Below are 14,686 nucleotides of genomic sequence, written 5' to 3' on the forward strand. Positions count from 1 at the left end.
ATGACATTACGGATATTTGTGTGGCATTGTCTGTTCTCAAGTATGGAGTTCCATAGGGGTCAATTCTGGCTCTATTCTATTTACTCTGTTTACGTGTGAGCTAGGTCGACTGATTGCTGTCAGTGAGGTAGGTCATCACTTGTACGCTGATGACAGGTAACTGATGAAGATGTTTTCGTGCCCTATACTCTCAGTCGAATCTTCTAAACATGGAGATCTGCATTGATGGCATAAAGCAATGAATGAACTGAAATATGCGCCAGCTGAATGACAGCAAGACAGAAGCTTTGCTGGTGTGTACTCGTACCCACGAAGGAAGCTCAGATATGTGTGAGTAAGTCTGACATTCAGTTTTCTGACAAAGTCAAGAACCTTGCTGTCATATTTGACCGTGAACGCTCTTTGGTGTTATCGCGACTGGATTACTGCAACAGGCTCTGTACCAACATATCAAACGACCTGCTCAAGAGGCTGCAGCGTGTTGAAAACACAGCAGCCAGGATTGTGATGAGGTGCAAGAAATATTAATCATCCCATCCCCAACTATAACTCTGATTCAGCTTCACTGGCTTCCTGTTCAAGCCAGAATTGAGTACAAGATATTGTCCTTATCAATGCCATCACCATTCTGTTCCTGGCTATCTGTCAGAACTCACCAAACACTATGAACCACCACGACAACTTCGATCTGCAGATCTGTGTCTCTTATGTGTGCCAAAACACAAAGCTTACATGGTTTGGGAAAAGATCCTTTTCCTTCAATGCAGCAACATTATGGAATGAACTGCCTGTTGACGTGAAATGTTTTAAAAATCTCTGCACTTTCAAAAGGACTTTAAAGACCTACCTGTTTAACCAATTTTACAACACAGCCTAATCTTGTCCCCAATTACAAACTTTGTAAATACCAGAGGACTTTTGTTAGGGCTAGCTTCGAAGACCCGGATTCGATTTCCCACATGGGTACAATGTGTGAATCCTTTTTCATACTCTCACTCACTTTCACGTATCAATGGTTGCTACGATAGTGTATGGACTGTGCACACTCCTTGTGAAGATCCGGGTTACAATTGGCCTTCGGCAACCATTGCTTGTGAGGGGCTACTATTCTTGCCGAAAGACTAACGGGACTATGTGGTCAGATTAGCTATCTTGGTTGATTCGTGTCAATGTATCCAAGGTACTTAAATCAGTTTGAATGCCTCAAAGACGTAAAATTTGAATGTAATTGCTGTGCTGACACCAGGTGTTCTCAGAAAGGTGAACACCCGTGAACTTCCGGGTTAGAATTGGTCTTCAGCAACTCATGCTTAACATCTTTGAGAGGCATTTTAGAAGTTGTAAAGGTGAAGGAAAACCAAATTCTATGGATAGTCAACTTCTTTATTGCAACGAGTGCGACGTTTCGGTGTAGGTATTTACTTTCTTGATAACGGTGTTAGTACTTACACCGAAACGTCGCACTCATAGCAAAAAATGCCACTTAAAGAAGAAGAAGAAGAAGAGGAAGAAGTGAACTGTATTGTACTGTGGTGCAGATGAGAATTAAAGTATGAACCCAAAATATGACAGCTTCTTAATTGCAATAGATGAGACGTTTCGGTGTAGATCCTGACGCCTTATCAAGCAGTTGATGTTTGTTCGTTTGTTTGCTTGTACTTATCAATATTATAGCGATAGATCGGCAATACTGTCTCAATACAGTTCACCAATCGACTTTACAAAGGTGCCTATGCCCTCAGAAGCACAGATTACAACGGATGTATTTTTTGTCTAAAACCCATCGCCCGCTGTTCTTGAAAGTACCAACCTTTTACATTGCTGAAACCACAGGCCTATATGCGTCAACTCTGGACAGTCGCTGTCTCTCAAATCTTCGCCATGAACAGGAAGTCGGTTGACAAATGATATATTAGCTCATTGTGGTTTTCTAGGCTGCTTTTTTAGGGACATAATTTTACCGTAATCCAACACTGTCTTGTTTATGTCGGCTTGGCTTGTGCATGCTGTCAGGGAGACTCTTGTATTCTGTGTCTGCCATTCAGTGTCTGGGAGGGTTCTGTTGTCCAGTCCGCATGGCAGGGATCTGTCCGTTGTTAGTTCTGTCTGGACATGTTCTAACCGTTAGTGTTCTGGCGGGTGGTGTTATGTTTGTCAGTGTTCTGGCGGGTGGTGTTATGTTTGTCAGTGTTCTGGCGGGTGGTGTTATGTTTGTCAGTGTTCTGGCGGGTGGTGTTATGTTTGTCAGTGTTCTGGCGGGTGGTGTTATGTTTGTCAATGTTCTGGCGGGTGGTGTTATGTTTGTCAGTGTTCTGGCGGGTGGTGTTATGTGTTTGGCGCATGGTGTTATGTTTGTGTTTTCTGGCGGGTGGTGTTATGTTTGTCAGTGTTTGGCGGGTGGTGGTGTGTATGGCGTTCTGGCGGGTGGTGTTATGTTTGTCAGTGTTCTGGTGGTTTGTTATATTTTGGTGTTGGCGGATGTGTGTTATGTTTGTCAATGTTCTGGCGGGTGGTGTTATGTTTGTTAGTGTTCTGTAGGATGCTGTTATGTTATTTACAGAGCGTCCCCATATAGATGCAACATGTCTGAGCGCTTCGTTAAACAACAACACACAAACATTTAAACAGTCAACGTTACGACAAGTATTGATCACACACCGTCTCTTCTACCTGGTCGCAGCTTACTACAAGCATAGGTTTCTGATGACCAATTCCAACCCACGGGTGAAACATTTTAACAAAATAAGAGTAGTCTGTATCTGTATCTTGACGCATACAACTGAATTTACAACTTTACTGTGCTTCCTAGAAACAATTGACAATCATTCCATGTTAACAGGTCGTTTTCACCACTTCCTTGAGCCTGTTCAGAACACCTGCATCGGGATTTAGTGGATTTACTTCCTTTGTTCTGTTGGAGAGTATTAAAACCTGAGCGAGGTTAAGTGACATACTAAGCTAGCTGACTGTCTTCTTGTGGTTTAGTAGAAGACTTTCTGAAGAAGAATTTGTCAGAAGATTTAGTGGCCACACTGCAGGGCCGTGTTTCACAAAGCGATCATAGCTACCGTAACTCCTATACTTTAACATAGAGTTAAGACAGTCGTAGCGCTAAGACCGCTTTGTGAAACAGGGCCCAGGTACGTAGTGGGTCGCATAAAATCTGTTGAGAGTTATCTACCCTTACAAGAGCGATCTTTAATTGAATTTCAATTCTTGTGTCAATCTTTATTTTGGACAAACTCTAAGTTTTATTTACTGTACAGTTCTGCTAGTAAAGTTACATCCACGAAGAATTGAATTGTCTGGCAATTGGGATTCATGCAGTTAGTTTATTAAATTTCAGAGGAATGGACGGCCACCTCTTCAATCAGGGTATGTATGTCATGATATATACACACAGAATTTGATACCGGCATATTTTATTTACAAGGAAGAGGATTTAGCACAAGTTCTCACAGACCTCTCCTAAAACACAGAAACTGTTGCTATGGCAACAACATCATTCTTTTTTGTAGTTTAAAAATATCATAGCTCTGTTTTATCAAGGCAGTGGCGTTAAATTACTCTAGAAGTCCAGTTTCCCTTCTGCTGACTTTGGCTGGAATTTCATGAGCCTTTCGTAGTGCTACCATTGGCTATTATAAGTCATATAGATTCTGTTTTCCATCAACTGACCAGATAGGATAGCTTATTGGTTAAAGTGTTTGCTCGTCACGCCGAAGACCCGGGCTCGAATCCCCACATGGGTACAATGTGTGAAGCCCATTTCTGGTGTCCCCCGCCTTGATGTTGCTGGAATATTGCTAAAAGCGGCGTAAAACCAAACTCAGTCAGTCAGTCTTCCTCCTGTCAAACTCCCTCTGCACGACGCTGCAGGTGAACCTTACAACGGTGTACAGCAATAAACACGTTTGAGAAACAAAGCAAAAGAAGGAATTATGGTTAATATTCTTCAAATTTTGTACATTATCTAACTTCTACCTTCAGCAAGCATTGCCATTTTATGTACAAAGAAATGCATTTCATTACCTTCCCGAGGCAAGAGGTAATACTTCTAAATGAAATTACCACCCGTTTCTGCTTGGTGTCTACGACTGCCACACTTCTGACATATGTCGGTCGGACGCAGCCTGTCATTCATAATCTCAATGTGGCATGACGTACGTGTGTCTAAAAGAGGAATTTTAAGTAGATAAAATAGTTAAAAGTGGTGTTTGAAATGACACTTGAGTGATTTATAGTGTGTAAAGGTTGAGTGAATAAAATCACCTTGTAATTATTCCATGAAGTGTCAGGAACGTTTTGCTCTTAACCGGCATGTACGCGGATTTTGTGGTTGTAATCCACTTTTAGCCATCAGTTTAGGAACATCACGACAGGGAACGTCATATATGGGCGTCACACACTGTACCTGTGAGAATCGAACCCGGGCTTCGGCGTGACGAGCGAACACTTTAACCACTAGGCTGCTTTAAGGTCTAACATTTGGTACCTCAATGCATTAAATATACAAGATACAATCTTCAACCTTAATGATTTAGGTAACATCACATTTATGCAACAATATTATGATCTTAATAGCGAAAAACGAAACGCATAAGTATTGGGTGTATGTATTCATGAACTCTGTCCAACTCTACACTGGATCGTCCAGCTGACGGTTTATGACAGTATATATCCAGATCCTTCACCTGCCGTACTGTTCAGGTCATGGCTGTGCATGTTCAGCTGTATTCTCACCTGATCTTCTCACCTGTTCGCCGAACTCGCGGTATATGTTCACTGATATGCCTGTGCTGATATGTGTGAATTACACCTGTGTATTCTCACCTGTCCTAATGGCGGTTTATGTTCAGTGCTACAGCTGTGCCGTACTTTTCTGAACATATACCAGCCTAACTGGTGTGTTCATGGTCTGAATGTGTTCAACTGTTGCGTCATTTACGTTGCCTTAACGTTCTATTTGACGTTAAAAAATGAATAATAGTGAACAGTGCATATGAAATAGAAATTCACTCCAATGTTTATTCAAAAATGTGCATGTTGTTTTGGTCGTGCGTTTTCTGAAGCTGTAGCTGAATAGTGAAGCAAGAATCTCACAGTGAAACGTTTTACAGAAAACGCCATCGTGACACCAAGTTATCAGGACCGTTGTTATAACGTTGTGAGGATCCCAAAGCATAACGTTTCCTCAACGTAAATTTACAACGTTGTTATTACGTTGTGACATAACGTTATAAAATGACGCAATACTAACGTTATGACAATGTTGTGTCATGACGTTACCAATCTACAACCTTGCCACATCGTTGTGTCATGACGTTACCAATCTACAACCTTGCCACATCGTTGTGTTATGACGTTACCAATCTACAACCTTGCCACATCGTTGTGTCATGACGTCACAAATCTACAACCTTCCCATAACTTTGCGTCGTGACGTTACCAATCTACAACCTTCCCACAACGTTGTGTCATGACGTCACCGATCTACAACCTTCCGACAACGCTGCGTCATGACGTTACCAATCTACAACCTTCCCACAACTTTGCTTCATGACGTTACCAATCTACAACGTTCCCACAACGTTGTGTCATGACGTTACCAATCTACAACCTCCCCACAACGTTTTGCCATGACGTTACCAATCTACAACCTTCCCACAACGTTGTGTCATGTCGTTACCAATCTACAACCTTCCCACAACGTTGTGTCATGACGTTACCAATCTACAACCTTCCCACAACGTTGTGGCATGACGTTACCAATCTACAACCTTCCCACAACGTTGTGTCATGACGTTACCAATCTACAACCTTCCCACAATGTTGTGGCATGACGTTACCTATCTACAGCCTTCCCACAATGTTGTGTCATGACGTTACCAATCTACAACCTTCCACAACGTTGTGTGGCATGACGTTACCAATCTACAACCTTCCCACAACGTTGTGTCATGACGTTACCAATCTACAACCTTCCACAACATTGTGGCAATCTACAACCTTCCCACAGCTTTACTTTACCAATCTACAACCTTCCCACAACGTTGTTTCATGACGTTACCAATCTATAACCTTCCCACAACGTTGTGGCATGACGTTACCAATCTACAACCTTCCCACAACGTTGTGTCATGACTTTACCAATGTAAAACCTTCCCACAACGTTGTGTCATGACGTTACCAATCTACAACCTTCCCACAACGTTGTGTCATGACGTTACCAATCTACAACCTTCCCACAACGTTGTGTCATGACGTTACCAATCTACAACCTTCCCACAACATTGTGGCATGACGTTACCAATCTACAACCTTCCCACAACGTTGTGTCATGTCGTTACCAATCTACAACCTTCCCACAACGTTGTGGCATGACGTTACCAATCTACAACCTTCCCACAACGTTGTGTCATGACGTTACCAATCTACAACCCCCCACAACGTTGTGTCATTACGTTACCAATCTACAACCTCCCACAACAGTGTTAATACCATGACGTCTATATGTTGACGTTTGGCCAGATTTCACCCCGAGAATGTGATGAATAAATAGTACAATACAAAACCCAAGTACATTAAGATGATGGTACGATCAGACTACGTTATTTAAAGCCGGGTTTCCACATGCGCGTAGTAGAAATGATGTAGTGAGTAGTGCGTAAACAACACTTTATACTCAAATAGTAATAGCCGTTTCCATGCATGCGCGTGATACGTACTGCGTAGCGCGTGATTTTGCTTACGCTCAAACAGTGCCCGAATACGCATCAGGCAGCTATACGGAGGCCGGAAGTAGGGATTCCCGAGGGGTTTTCCCAGTGTCACGTGGTTTCCACTGCACACACAAGTTGCAAAATGCCAAAGAATTCGATACAATTAATTCCCGTTAATTGAACTCGTTAGATGCAATCCAGACATCAACGATGCATACAGGAAGGGCCACAAGGATGTTGGAAGATAAGCAATATTTGGAACGCAATTACAAGGAACCTTGAGGAAAACGATAACCGAGAAAGGACTGGTGTTTAGAATATATCTCTTCAAATGATGTTGAGTTGAATATACGTTCATCAGCAGTTGTGATCAGTACGATCTCCAGGGTAAGAGAGACTTGATTTATCGCATCACATTGCCGTTATACAGACACTCGTGGAATTGGACACTACGCACACGTAATACGCACTACGCATTTACGCAGGCAAAACGTACACATGGAAAGCTAGCTTTACGCACAGTTGCTGCGTGACTTGATTGGTTGCACCGTGACGAACATACTGACACCTAGCGGTATGCCTTCTCACAGGATGTCATGAATAGATTAAAACACAAAAATAGAACGCCGTTAGATTAAAATGATGGTATAATTGTTCTAAGTTAACGAACGTTATTGCCGCTCAGAGAATAGAGTAAACTAATGAAGGAATACAAATATTAAACGATGCGTTAGAGTATAATGATGAATACTGCTCATACAAGTGAACCAACATCAAACACATTTTCCTTGCCTCCACAGACAGTACAGTACGGACATGCTGGCCAACAAGGCAGGTATTTATGTTTGCATATATGGATATGTTGTTTTGTAATATAAAACATATCTGTCAAGCCCGCAGGCATAGAACTGCCCATAAATCCCGTACAGTCAACGAACACGCATTCGGTGACAACAGTGTTAGTATTATGACGCATAAACTGACGTTTAGTTAACACAACACCAAATGTTTTCCCATAGAATTTTATAATAGTAATGTTGTATTTTTTTTAAAATCATCCAGGCTGTCAACAGACATTCCATGTACACATAGGTACAGTCTGGCCTATAAAATACAATAAAAACACAAATTCCGGCTAACTTAGCCCACAGATTTTCCGCACAGGAAGCTGAACACATTAACTCCAGTCCCGCACCAAATGTCACCTACTTTGAAAATATCTGTACACATATTACCATAAGTCATGGTGATAAAATGACAGCACTAAATACTTAAAATTGTGGTCAGTTTTAATTATTGGATGGATGTGCTTTTAAAAACATAAACATGTCATAATATTACAGCTGTCACATGTCTCCGTCTCTGTTGTTTACACACAGTGCTCGCTCAGAGAGCATGTGGTTGTGATTGAGTGTAGTGGAACCTTTATCCAGATTTCATCCTGAGAATGTGAGGAATAAAATAAGAATACAAAGATAGAACGACGTTAGATTAAACTGACGGCATGATGAACGAACGTCACGCACAGTTGTGTGGCGACATGCCTTATTTCCGCTGAGAGTTTGTGTTGAATAAATATTAAAATACATACATACAATGATCCGTTGAATTATAATGACGACTTATGTTCGTATCAAGTTATCGAACATTACTCATAGTTACGTGGGGACTGGCATTATTCCGCTCAGAGAAAGTGAGTTAGTGAGTGAGTTAAGATTTACGCCGCTTTTAGCAATATTCCAGCAATATCACGAGGGGCGACAACATAAATAGGCTTCAAACCTTGTACCCATGTGGGGAATCGAACCCAGGTCTTCGGCGTGACGACCGAACGCTTTAACCACTAGGCTACCCTACCGCCCCGCTCAGAAAAGTGTTGAATAAGAACATGATACGAACATAGATCGATCCGTTAAATAATCATGACGAATTATGCTCGTACAAGTGAGCCAGCATCACACACAGTTGCCTTGCAACCACACGGACAGCACAGTGACGAACTTGCTGGCCATCAAGACAGGTATTTCTGTTGTCTATTGGAATTATGCACTCATTGATATGTTTTCATTTGCATATAAAAACATATCTGTCAAGCCTGCGGACATAAAATGCCCACGAATCTCTCTTCAAATCTGTAGTCATCCACACGCCCGGTAGTCCAAGGGGAAACAGATTTCAAGCTGAAAAGGCTTGATACCTAATCTCGTTAATGTCATAGGCAGGTCGTAGACTCCAAGAGGAAATGCTCGCCTGACGCAGGCACTGTTCTCGTAATTATCTATTAATAACCACATGAGCATTTCTTCACATTCTTAAGGTAACCTGTTGTCTAACACTTTGTTTCTGAAAATATTTAATTTTGGTAGAACCAAATAAATCCGTTTTCATTGAAAAGATGGGAGCCCCAGCGATGTGTGAGATTCTAGAAAAACTAGACTTGCTTTGGTTAGATCTTTTGCATTATAGGAAGTGTTGGACCAAAGAGAGTTTGGTGTAAACGTTTGTTTGTTTGCTAATGAAAGCAGCGTTGAGATGATGCACTCACACACCATGAACAAAATACATTTAATCTATCAGTTTATTTTGGTTTTCAAAATGAACCGTAAGTTATAGCTGTTGGGAAAGTGTTAGCACGAACATAGGGCGATAAAGCTGAAAATGAGTAGATGGGTGATTCCTCTTCCATTTCTGTAACTGCAAATGATTGATTTAACGTCGAAATAAATATAGAAGTAACCTATTCTGTATTAACTTTTGTAATTAAAATTAAATTTACTTTGAAGATATTTAATTCAATCTTTTGTGTTTGGGGCAATCCCCATGTCATTTTAGCCAGGCGGCAGATAATGGCGTCTGAAAAACATGGATACCGTTAACAAAGTAGGGGCTCGTGCAAATCCCTTACCAAAATGGCGGAAGGTGTCCAGTATAGGTTGTACAAAGCCAAATATTTTCCCACTGACTTGACTTCTATAGTAACGATATATTCCTTTTTTTAAAAACCCCTTCAACTTAGCCCTTAGGACCTGTTACGTGTGCACTGTCTTCCCTTAAGCAGCAGTAAATATGAAGAATGACTAACTCAGCCACCTCCTTCTCCGAGTAAAGGGACCTAAACAGAACTGTCAGTCCTGCACAAAATGCAACCCGTTTGAAAATAACTCTGGCCACATTCAACATAAGTCATCATGTTAAAAAGGCAGCACTAAATATTGAAACACACTGTCAGCTTAAATTACTGAATGAATAAAAAAAACCCACATAAATCTTAAACAAAATTATCCAATCACAGCCAGCTGATTGAGTCTGCACTGAAGACACTGAAACTGCTTGTTTAACGACGGATTCTGATTTGCATAGCAGTACAATGCACTCATCTGTTCAGGTTGTGTAACCATTGTGCCAAATGGTTGCTATTGGTGACATTTGTGAGGTGAGGTGAAATTGGGTTTAACGTCGTGCTTGAGAATATTTCGCTCATATGACGACGTGCATGCGTGTGTATGTGTATGTGCGGCTGCTTGTACTAGCCCAGACGTAAGCTGGTTTTATAGTGCTAGCCCACTGAGATACCACGCCGCAGTGAAGCATGAATACCCCACTCAGACACATTATACTGACTCCGAGCCGACCAGTCCTTGTTGTACCCATTAATGCCGAACGCCAGGCAGGGACCAACAAGTACCATATTTTAACGTCTTTTGGTCTGACGCGGTCGGGGATGACATTTGTGAACGATAAAGGTACATTCCTGCCTATATTGTCCTAAATAGAGTTGGACAACACAGGTATCTCGGAGCATGAGGATATTTATCTTGTGGCATCAAGTACAGGTCCTGTCACAGAGGAAGCCTTGAGGTATATATAGGTTGTAGCAGCATTCCAAGGCGTCCACTGAGTGATAAGTCACACGACTTCAACTAGGTGTCAAGAATGGTCAAACTTAAGACTAACAGACACGAATGATCAAGGAAACAATGTATTCAGGTTGTGTGTGTTCTCTCTGGCCGTATGTCACCATTTTAAGAAACAAAAAATTTTACTTTCGGGACGTTTTTATAAATCAGTAGTATGTCTTGGGGAATATTCTTATGATCTGGGGCACCGAATGCAGCGAAGAGGGAATAGTCTGCATGTTGGTTTGCTATGGTATCTTTGAAATGTAACATTGTGATTTTACTTGGTAAAATGACTAAGTGGGTGTGTGCGTGTGCTAGTGCGCATGCGTGTGAGAGCGAGAGAGCGAGCGAGAGAGATAGAGGGAGAGAGAGATGGACTGTGTCCGTGCGTGCATGGGTGTGTGTCTGTGGGTATGTGCATGTGTATGTCTGTGTGTTTGAAATTCGTTTTGATTGGATTGGTATTAAATATGTTGAATCGGATTGAAAGGATCTAAGCGATGACCCTGTTTAAATGTCTGCTATGTGGCAACTGTGGACACGTGTGCAAAGTGTCTTAACGTTAACGGACACATGTGCAATATCCTTTGACGTTTGATGGACACGTGTGTAATATGCCTTGACGTTAACGGACACGTGTTCATATGGTTTGACATTAATGGACACGTGTTCAGTATGGTTTGACATTAATGGACACGTGTGCAATATGCTTTAACGTTGTTGGACACGCGTTCAATATGATTTGACGTTCATGGACAGGTTGATTGACACGATTACTGTTACCAATCATTCAACAGGAAGTGCAATATAAATATTCCTTCATGAAAAAGTGTGTAGACATGCCTTAAATATACGCAGTTTAGCTACAAATTCCACATTTATAATAAATTTCGTTATTTTTTCAATGTGAACAATTAACTTTGGTAATATATGCGATAGAGTTTGTTATGTTAATCAATCTATTATAATACGGTCATTGAAAACCATGTCGTAAAAAGTGCTTGAGTTGATGAGTATTTTAACTGATTATTAACGATCTGAAACATCATCATTCAATTTTACCTTAATGATCTTCCTTGTTGTAATCCTTTATGCAGTGCAGATAATCCTTTTCTGCCATCACGATCAATTTAACTGACATGTGTAATCTGTGGTACATCAGATAATGGAGTAAGTGTTGACTAACACACTGTCGTGTGATGGATACGGAACCGGTGTAGGGTTCAGGGCCCCGGTCCTCAAAGCGATCGTAGCGCTACGACTGTCGTAAGTCTATGTTAAAGTATTGGGAGTTATGATCATCTTAGCGTTACGATTGCTTAGTGGAACGGGGCCCTGATTATCTTCTAATATACGCCGTATACTGGGGATTAGGCTAATCGGATATACATTATTAAACACAGCTAAAGGTTTGAGTCACGTTATATGATCGATTACAAAGTCAAAGGGTGTTTCAATACCAGACACGGGACAGAATCTGAATGGCTATTTATCAATAAACGTTCATGGAACTTGACAGAATTGTTGTCAATTATTTTACAATAATTCATTTTTGCAAAAGCTTGTGGAACGTAGTCTGAGGTTGGACAATTTGTTGTAAAAATAAATTAATTCAATGAAGGCTGAGGTGAGAAAGTAAATGACCCTTTTGAAATGTTGAAAATGAAATCAAGCTCCGACGTTTATAGTTTGACCTCATACTTCAATAATCTCACCTCAATGGGGCAGATTATCTTTAGCGAGTTATATTGATTACATACTTAATATAACGAGGGAAAGATAATCTGTTAATCCCCATCACGAGTTGGTTATTGTTTTTTATTTCCCATATCAGTATTTGATCCAGTAAACGCTAAAATGACACATTCTCTTAAAGGAAACGCCCTTATACCTACGCGTTGATTGGCTGTTATATTGTCTGGAACAACCAATCAACATTCACCAAAAGGTGTAACCGCGATAGGGACTTACAGGTAAAATACTACCCTGTGTCAATCTTTCCCATAAAGCAAAATGTTCTTGCTTATTTTATGTACAACGCCAACGGGTCAATTGTTACGCAATAAGCAAGTGACGTCACATTAAAACTATGACGTTATTCTATCCGTATACGCCGGCGAAGAATTGGTCTTTGAACACATCCTGGTTGCACGGGGCAGCTAATGGGATCAGGCTCGCTGACTCATGATATTAATCACTCGAATGTGTGGGCCATATGCGATTATTCACAGACCACCGTCAGATAGCTGGAATATTGCTAAAACATCGACAAACAAAGACAGAGAAACAGGCATGTTGGTCAGTTTGTATGTGGTATTACAACACTGGTCACTCATACACTGGTACATTATTTTACGAATAACGAAAGGATTTATTACACCTGAGAGCACACGTGGACATGAACGTGGGTTCATGGAGCATCTGTACTTTTAATGACTCGAGCATTCCGGTCACCTGTTGTCCAGTGTTTCCGAGATTTGAGTGACATTACCTACTGACACCACACCGTTAATGTAGAGCAGTCATCTCAAGGTTATCCCCTTGCATGCCGGGGACGGGTCGAGATGTTACTGTCCGAGCGAGGGACACCATCAATATGTCATACTTCATTCATTACCATAATCTGTACAGTGGCGCCACGTATCATAACCCACAACGACCCTGTGCCAAACATACCTGTGATCCATAGTACGCTATACTGCCTTATAAGGTAATCGTAAGGGTTGACCCAGGAATTCAAGGTCACGGTCGTCTTGCCGACGGATACGACGCTGAAAAATAATGAGCGATTGCTTCAAGGATAACATTTTCTCCCTCATAAACATCTGTAGCGATTTATGTTGAAAGAATGTCACGGTGATCTGAATGTGTTCTAAATGAAAATGCCTTTCTGAAGAGATGCGCTGGTTACCATGACAATAACTATTTAAAACTTTGGTCAAGGTTAACGAGTCATTAGGTGCCAGAAGCAGTTTGAGAATTTAGGGTAAAAAGGAATAACTCCATGTTTTGTTTCTCATCGAGTAGGTTACATCAAGAGATGTTGATTTACATTCATATTTCCATAAAAAACTAGTCTTTTGATTTATACCAAGGTGACAAAAACTGTACATTTTCCTAGTGATTGACTGAATGCTTTACTGGAGCTCGCATTATTCCAGTGATCTTACGGTAGATTGAGAAAAATAGAAACTGGGCCAGCAAGTTATCAATAGTGCTACAATAGACATCATCACACATTGTGGCCACCCGATTTCAGTCATCACTTACAGCAAACAAAATACAGGCCCCGATTTCTGGAAACAAACTTCAGTCTGAGTATTTACTTAAGTTTAAGAGAAAACGCAGGAAAATGTATTTCCCAGAATAAACTGAAATCGATAATTACGGGCAGTGTGTTGCGGAGAAGAGCAACCCTGCTGAATCCTTCGTTTGGCCTGAACAGTGAAACAGAAGACATTATGTGTTCTGCTGAGGATCAGTCAATGTCAATGTGAGATATTACATCAAAATGTAAATATAAAATGTCGCTTATATAATGAATGTAATGAGGCTGTTCAACACCAGCTGATGCCCAGCGTTGGGCACAGTACAATGGCGTCTGATCTTTTTATTACCGTCTTCGCCATGCATGTGACTCAACGGTCCGACCATGGAGGACCAAGACCATGTGGAGGGCGTCATGGAAAACGACAATTATCAAATTCTTGGAATATATCAGTGTACAGCCGCTGACGCATCCAAGCACACAAGCCCGACTTGATCATTTTTAATTGAAATCTTTTATATTATTGAATTCTCTGTCCTTTTTGACAGTAACGTGACTGACAAGATTCAGGAATAACATGGCAAATATGCGGACATCGCTCACAAAATATCACGCTTGCACCCCAAGTACCAAATTGTCAGACTTCTTGGTGCCTTAAAGTTTGATACATCCCAATCTGATTACTGACAGTACTTCTGACACTATGAGAAATATTTCATAATGTTTATCTGAGCCTATTCTATAATTATGTAAAATGAGATTTCCAAGCATCCTGAGGATTGGGGAAGTATGGTACG

The sequence above is a fragment of the Haliotis rubra genome, unplaced genomic scaffold, assembly GCF_003918875.1.
Source record: "Haliotis rubra isolate DU_JTF1 unplaced genomic scaffold, ASM391887v1 Scf1166, whole genome shotgun sequence".
Classification (NCBI taxonomy): Eukaryota; Metazoa; Mollusca; class Gastropoda; order Lepetellida; family Haliotidae; genus Haliotis; species Haliotis rubra.